Raw genomic sequence first — 8,704 nt, 5'->3', positions numbered from 1 at the left:
CTACACGTGTACTAGAAGCCATCTATTTTTTTTTACCTATTAGAGCATTTAAAACAAATAAATAATAAATAAACATTCCTCCATCCATCTGCAGAATTCCTGTCAGGGTCACCTGCTTTTGGGCAAAGGGCCATACACTCACACCTAGAGGCAATTCATAATAATCAATTAACCCATGCAGCATGTTTTGGAACTGTGAGAGGAAGCTGGAGAAAACCCACACATGCATGAGGAGAACGTGGAAACACAAAAGACCCAGTCGGGATTTGAACCGGGGTCTTCTCACCGTGAGGTAAGCCAGAAAATGTACAATTGGTTATTTAGGGTTTGTCTTCATGAGCAACCAGCACTGTGTCAAGTTTTTTACAATTTTGAACAACACTCAGCAGTATCAGAGGAGCAGGGCCTCATGTTTCAACAATCTTACAAATCAAAATCCAAGTAAGGACATCGGAAACACAAAAATCCTCTCAAATAAAACTGCAGACAGAAACAGGGTGCAGCTACCCGGGCTATAAAAATACTTGAACAAGTCTACTTTGAACAGGGACTTCAACCAAAGTAATACCATTTTTCAACGTCCTTTAGCATTGCAGACGAATACTGTCCTCTGTTGCATTATTGACAGCTTGAAAGTTGACCCCTAGAGCACATAATACCACCATTAATCCACCTTCTAAATTATTTATTGTTACTTAATTACCTGGTTACCCTCCTCAAGAAATATGGCGGATTGTGTACAATGCGCAAGGCATGATGGGACTGTTAGCTGCAGGAAAACTGTTCACTAGAGGTCTGCATGGTAATGTGGAATAGATCTGTGTGGATGGATGTCTATTATGAGGTTCCATTTGTGCCAAAAATATGAAAATATGTTTTTGCGTCCACTGTCTATGTCTATGGTCCATTGTCTATGTCTATTAAACAAGTTCATTGAAAATTCGTTCATGTCTATGTACAAATTTTTGGCACAAATGGAACCTCATAGATGGTTGACTCCATAGAAACAGCCAAGATGGATAGATGTGTCCGTGTCCAGTAGGAAGTTCTGACTCACTTTGATCCCAATTTTTCTACCCAACCGTCATGTTGTGATGCGACGGACCGAGCAGCTTCACACGTTTATTTCTGGAGGTGACACGTTTGCTAATGATGCAGGTTTGACCGTGATGTCTGTTAACGAGAAGCGGTCCGTCAGTGTCGGAACTCGCTGAGAGTGCTGACCGCCACAGGAGGTGGCGAAGCCTCCAGGGAGGCGGATATTTCAGTCCAGAAGGAGTTTGCACGAAACCAGTCAAACGTTGGCCTTTCACTGAGGACTCTAAAGCTTCTTGTTTCACATTTGTCTTTCATCGTGCTCAAAATTATCAAATTTCTTTAACATATAGCAAAGACAAGAACTGATGAACATTTAAACATGATTTTGATTCCCAAATGTCCTCTTTTGTCTACATTACTGTCAGTCTGAAGTAAAAATGCCCCAACAGGCAGGTATATCTTCTTTATGAAGACGTGACTTTTGCACAAACGTGCTACCCAACAGTCCAGCTTGCTTGGAGAAATGTCCTTTATGCAGAATCATTGTCTGCCAAGTCTCCTGAAAGTGAAAAATGTCTCCCTATCGCTTTTCCAGCAGAGATTAGATGTTATTCCTGCAGAGCTGACTTTCTGTTGGCGGTAACATCGGAACGCATCACGCCGAACAGTCAGACCACCGTGCATTTGCAAAGAGCACGAAGATGAAAGGCGTCTCTGATGTTCCAGGTTGCCGGTGACCTTCGCTGAACGGACAGCAGCAGAGACGTCTGAAACGCCACAGCAGAAAGTTCTGGTTCTCTGTCGGGCAGCAGAGACATTCTCGCGTTAGAGTTTAGATTTACATGATTTCATGCACACAAATTGTGTTGTGGATTACACAAAAGGTCACATCTCAGAGCCTTTTTGGGGAGGACACACAAATCTAGACTGGAGATTTATTTTTTCACCCTTTTGATGGTCATTTTTTAAGGATTTTTTTAGGCTTTCTCTGATTATCAGCTGATTGACTTTTTGCTTTTTGTTCACACGAGAGAAACTTGTAATTAAAAAAGAGTTAATAGGTTGTGGACTCAGGACTCAGCTGCTCAAATTCTTTAAAACGTTAAAAAATGTTACTCAGATGCTCATTTTTTTGTCTTCTTTATACAAATGAAGCAAATAATCAAGGATTAAAACAAGAATTAATTATCCTCAGGTACTGGAGACTTTAACTAAATTGGTGCTAAAATTCCTGCAGCGTGAAACTGTATTTATATAATCTCATATAAATAAAATCAATAAAAACATTTTTAAAATAAGCAACTTTTTGCATTGCTCCAGATAAACCAACTACAGAAATAAAGCAAGTAAGAAAAAGGAGAAGAAGAGAAAAATAATTAACAGAATTAACCAGATTTTCAAAATAAAACTCCATATTTTTGCGTTTCTTTTGAGTATATATTTTATATATATAAAATCCTTATTTATGAAGACTTTGCTTCCTTTTTTTGATTTAAAACCATAAAAAACTCCATGGCATAGTTTTCTCCCTAAATATTAGAAGCTGGTAAACTTGTGTTTACATTACAAATACGCTTTTCAAACTTTAAAATGAAGAAAATCCCATAATCCTTTAGGAAAAGTGAGTGTAATGGATTCAAATTTATCAGAGAAAATACAGAAAATGTTTTAAAAAATTAGATTGCAGCAACCTTTACGTTTTAAAGCAAACTTGCATTTTAAAACAAACTAACTGAACTGTCACTCATTAAAAAAATGAGTCACAGCCTAAATCTAAGAGATAGGCTCAAACGCATACATAAAACAATATTGTGGTATTCTTATAAACAAAAATCTATTTATATGGTTTCATTAAAATATGATGCTCCGATCCTGAAAGAGAGACATTTTTTTTAAACATTTTGTCATTTAACTGCTTGTTTTGTCTCAATCTTTGAGCTCAGTGTAAACTAAGAATAAATTCAATAAAAACAAAACATCTAAAATGTTCTTTTTTGGATCACGATTTTGTTTTGTTTTATGCGTTTATTCAGATTTGTGTTCACCGCTGCACGTCTCCTTCACACCTGATTTAAATCAATAACGCCATCAATGGTGGCCCATGTTTTTAGACGTCTCTTTTCAAATAGTTTTTTCTGGTTCCTAAGTTTCCATCAAGTGAGTCTTTGGTTTCCAGAACTGACTTTCCTCCAGCCAGATGACCTCAACTTTTTCTGATAACAACCGAACGGCGGTGGGAAAGCATTTTTCAGTTCCGAGTGTCTGAAGAAGCACAAGGCCATGTGTTTAATGTATTCTGGCGCTCATTTTTCTCCTGAAGGTGACCAAACCCAAGGCGCCTCAGCGGGAGGTCATCCTGTCCTCTAGCTCTCTGGGTTTCCTGAATAAACACTGCGTACGTCGACATCAGCCTCAGCCTCCACTGTTGAGCGGACATTCATCTTTACCTGCGGGTTTTTTTCCAGCTCTGACCCGTATAAAAACCCTTACACATCCTTTAAACACAACGTTGTCAAAATTCCATCCTTACTACAAAAAAACCCCAATACAATCAAAAGTAGCTTGCACATCCGTAGCAATATCTGTATAGTTTTACATTTTTAAATTACTTTATTTCAACAATTTAAAACAAAACACAAACTAAAGAAGACAACAATTGGAAAGAATAAAAAAAGTAAATTAAATCGGTAAAAAGTTGTGAATTTTTGTAAACATTTCTCCCATCTTCAGCCATGTAAAGGCCTGTTTCAGCACAAAATAAAGCGATTTCAGTCTAAACAGCAGCTACAAACAAAACCTTCCTCTTCATCTTCTAGTATTCAAAGTGTTTATACAAATCTTCAAGGTATTTTTCTACTTTTAGTTTATTTATTTCTATGTGTTTAAGCATTTTGATAAGTATGTTAACTCACATTATTGTTTTAAATTAACTCAGGTGCGTTTATATGATTAATAAAGATACCAATAGGTATTGAAAAATCAATCTAGAACTGGGAGTAACAGCAGTATCCATTGAAAACCAAAGATACAAACAAGACTATGTCGATAATAATATAGGAATATTGATCATTGAGCAGTTTGTCTTCTGTTGTGTCCTTGTTGTTAGCCTTTCTATCAATGCAGTTGTACTGGTTATTGACTGAAGGGGAACTGCAGAGAGGGATGTGTGCAAACAACACGCGAAGAAATTCGATTGTTTTGTTCGTTGGCAGGTTTTTATCTTTGAAGCTGTTATGTGAAAGTTGTTTTGTTTTTGTTGCTTAAAATATAAATTAGTTTCTCTGTGTAGAGGCATTTTCTTTTACAATCTTAAATGCAGAATGATTAATAAATATCTAGATCGTATCAGCGCAGGTATTGGAATGAATCATATCGCCACAAAGGAATGTGTTATTTATCGATTCGGGGACCAAGTATGGAGATCCAATGATGTAAGATGGAAAGATACACAACACTAAGAGTTAAGCCTGAACATCTGAGCAATTCTTTTAGACTGTGTGTGACTGGATTGCGATCTGGACCAGGGATGGGCGACTCCGGGCCTCGAGGGGCTGTACTCCTGGATGTTTTCCAACATACCCTGCTCTGGCATGTTCTCATTTGCTAGTCACAACTGAATTAGCTTGAATATCTGGAGATCACGCAGACACACACCGGCCCTTGTGGCCTGGAGAGATATGAGTTTACGGCTTGTTGTTCTTGGTGGATTGTGGACACTGTGGCTTGATTAAGTCAAAAAGATCTTGGAAGCTGCTTGGTTGACATGAAACAGTTAGTGAAAAATACTTGAAGTTAGAGGGACATCCGCCTGGGTGGGTAAAATGTATTCTCCCTTTCTACCCAACCCTTGGGGGAGTGGGTTAACCCCCCAATCCAACCCCTTAAAGTAGAGTGTCAAGCAGGGAGGCATTGGATCACTTTTTTTAGAATCTTCGGTTTGACTCTGCCATGGACTTGAACGCACTACCTTCCAATCTCAGGGCAGACACTCTCCACATGGCCACTGAGATGACCTCGTGGTAAAAAAAACTAAAGTAAATAAAAATAAAAAAGACTGTCAAAAAACTTTGGGTTTAATCTTAAACTTGAGCTGAAGATACAGCTGGTGACCAACAGGTGGCGCCAAAACTCACCAAAAAACAGGCTATTTAGAGAAAAACTTAAAGCTTCATCAGAGAGCGACACTAACCCTTGTGGTATCCTAGCCACTTTAACATTGGGAGGTGGGTCATCTAGACCCACTAGACAGTGCTCTGAACCTTTTTTCTTAAATGATTTGTGATCTTCACTGGTGTCCATGGATTACATGAAATCTTTCCACCTTTATCCACCTTTGTGATGGTAGAAATAACACGTCAATGTAAGGGTGGGGGGTCATCTAAGACAGCACAAGGGCTAAAGCAGCTAAATTTAAAAGCAAACTGCTAAAATACTTTGGACGAAAATAAATAATTCTGATCTATTGGTATTAAAGGTAAAGAATTTAATGTAGCATTATGATACTATATAATGAGTTTAAAGCTACACAAGTTCAATTTCAAGGGTTTAATCAAAGGTGTGGATGGTTAAATCAAAATTGTCAAAGCTCATATGAATAACCCTCCAACTGTACGCCTTTAAGAAGCTGCCAACTAAAGCCGCACCTTAAAAAAACAAAATCAAGGGAGGCAGAACGATTGCAAATTCAAGCTATTGTAGCAGAGACGAATGCTACAATCTGTTAATTTATAGTTTTTATTAGATATTAGAGTTTTTATTTGCCAATAAACACTTCAATTTACTTTTATCTGCAAACTTCCTCTTGCAGTCTCTCTGCCTAAAATTTTGGCACACAACTTTTTAATTTACTTTGAGAACGTTTATAAATAATTAATGTTTTCTTCAGTTAAGATATCCAGTCTTAGAAAAAAAAATGTTGTCGATAAGATTATAAGTGAGCTATTTATTGATTTTTAATTTGGCTTGTGTGTTCGTTGCATAATATATAATGGTCTCGTATACCTGACTGGTTTATTTGTGGAAACGGATTAGGAGTTTTGGTGGTTTTTGTATATAAATGATTTTCAAAAGTGTCTGTAAAAAAACCGCTTACTTTTATAAATTTAGATTCTGGCATTATTCAGCAAAAAATTAACTTTAATCCTGTTTTAAACTGATTTTTCATGTTGGACATTCAAAAAAACTTAATACAAAAATAACAAAAAAACGTATTTGCATCTATTTAAATAATGTTAATAATGTCTAAGCATCATTACAATAATAGTTCAGGGTTCTCCGTAAAGCACATTAGTGCATAAGTATATTTTAGGCATATAAGAATCAACACATATTTGAAATGTCAAATGTTTATATTTGCCATTGTTTACAGTTCAGGCCCTCAAAGCTTTTATTTTGAAGAACAGGTGTTTCAAAAAGGTGGAACTTATCAAGTTATTCACTTGATTTTGATGCTTCACCCAAATTCTATGAGTTTTTTGTTGTACAATCTATGTATTTTTTTTTAATTCTCACTTGATTTTGGACATTTGTAGAAAAAATTAGCACTTCTTCCTATTTTGTAGCTTTGTGCAGAAAGGCACCATTGGATGTGGAAGCAGCCGCAGCGAAGCCGCCAGGGAGATAGTCGTTTTTTGGTGGTCTGACATTTAAGCAATAATGAAAGCGGAGATGAAAGCAGAGCAAACGAGCCAAGTTGCAGGTTGCTGCACGATGCAAATCAGACAAGGAAAAGGGCAAAAACCCTTTTTCTCTGCGTCACCATTAAACCAGGACCTGACCTGAGGTCAGCCGCATCGCGTCCAAGCTGCATGATGCAGAGAGTCCTCTGGGATTCTCACCTTTGACCTCCGGCAAGCAGACAGAGATTTTGGAATTGCAGGAGGACACCACTTTGTGTCCAAGTTTAGACCCAGCCCAAACAGGCAAACATTTGCTTTTATCACTTGTTTTTTAATCCTCAATCACTACAGCCTCACAGATCGCAAATACACATTTTAACTAGATAATATACTATATTTAGAATAACTATTTGCAGGGATTTTTTTTTATTAAATTAGCCTCAAAAACAGATTTGTGTCAAAATTTATAGTGGAGCTGCTAAAATAAATATTTTAATGTAAAGCTTAAAAAGAAACAAAAACATAAAATAATGAAAAATTAAAGCAGCATTGTACAACCCGCAGGTACAACCCGATCTGTCTGCCCCTGCCAATCATCCCCTTTTTACCGGCCCTTAATAGCTAAGCATCCCTAAATTCTGCCTCTGCCAGCAGAGCTGCACATGACAAATTCATGGGGGAAAAAATAAACAGACTTTTTTATTGGTTTTATCACCATAGCAACCATTTGATTTTTTGGTCGTCTGGGGGTGACCAACAGGTCTGGGTAATTTTTAGAAGAATCGGCAAAAGTAAATTTTCAAATTTCCTTGGCAACAGAAGTTTTTCGTTAACCACGCCCACATTTCTAATATGTTTTCCTTGTATGTCATATCGTTTTATTCAGCTTGAGCCAACGATTCGAGTATTAAAGTTTCCCAATTGTCTTATAAAAAAACGTGCGAGCATGAAGAGAACGCCACTTTACAAGCGCGGCACGCTAATGCCTTTCAAAATCTACGACATTCATGTAACTTCCCAATGATGCTCCAGGAGTTATGAGGTGATAAATCAGCATCCCTACAAGGAGTTTAAATTTATAGAAGGGACTAAAGGTCTTTTCTTTTTCTTTTTAATTCAAGATGGCGGCCATTCCCTGAGGTCAAAGGTCAACCAAGCTTTGGTTGTGGCTGTAGACTTAAGAAGCTGCCTGCGTATTTGTAAAATTTCGTGATGGTCGCTTGAACAAAATCTTTTTTTCCGATGTGGTGTAAAATTGTGGAAATCATTTTTCATACTTTAGAAAAAAAAAAAAGACTGTCAAGCTGTACATCCTGTGGCCATCCCATAATAATTTCAAAACTGGATTCCCTTGAAGAGACGTGTGTATTGGTTGTGTAAGTGTTTTTGAGTCCCATTCATTTTTCTGACGGTTTCTCCTGTTGTGATGTCATCATCTTTTTTTTTTTTTTTTTTTTTTGGTTGGTGAGTTGTTGGTGTGGCGGAGGCGCAAAAACAATGTGGTCCTTTGCAGTGCAGGACATATAAAATTTCAAATTGAGAAGAAAATTACCTCCAAAAAAAGATAAAATATGTAAAAATCCTCAAATATACAGAAAATAAGCAGGTAAAGACACAAATTTGTCCAAAAAAATCACAATCTAATTTTGAATTTATTACAAAAAATGCAATTATAGATCATAGAGGGATCCCGTTTATTTGTGTCCTTGTATATTTGTTCGTTTTCCACCATGTACGGACGCGTCAGGTACCTCCTGACATTAGCACAAAACGTTTCCCCTTTATTAGTCATAAAAGTGCCGGCCCGGCTCCTCGCAGCAGCTTCTCCCCCCCTGACCTCTGCTCCTTGCACAGCAGGAGCCCACATGAAAACAGCGAGCTGTTTCATATTAACGCGCAAATGGACCATCAATCACTGGAAGACGCATCCACACGCTTATCTGATGAGCTGCATGCATGAATAACGTGAGCGAACAGCATCACAGCAGGAGGAGGAGGAGGAGGAGGAGCAGCAGCAGGTATAAATACAGCAGAAACTTCAGCCTATT

The sequence above is a fragment of the Oryzias latipes genome, chromosome 11 (assembly GCF_053564925.1).
Source record: "Oryzias latipes strain Hd-rR chromosome 11, Olatipes_Hd-rR_3.1".
NCBI classification, from domain to species: Eukaryota; Metazoa; Chordata; class Actinopteri; order Beloniformes; family Adrianichthyidae; genus Oryzias; species Oryzias latipes.
This window is presented reverse-complemented; position numbering follows the sequence as displayed.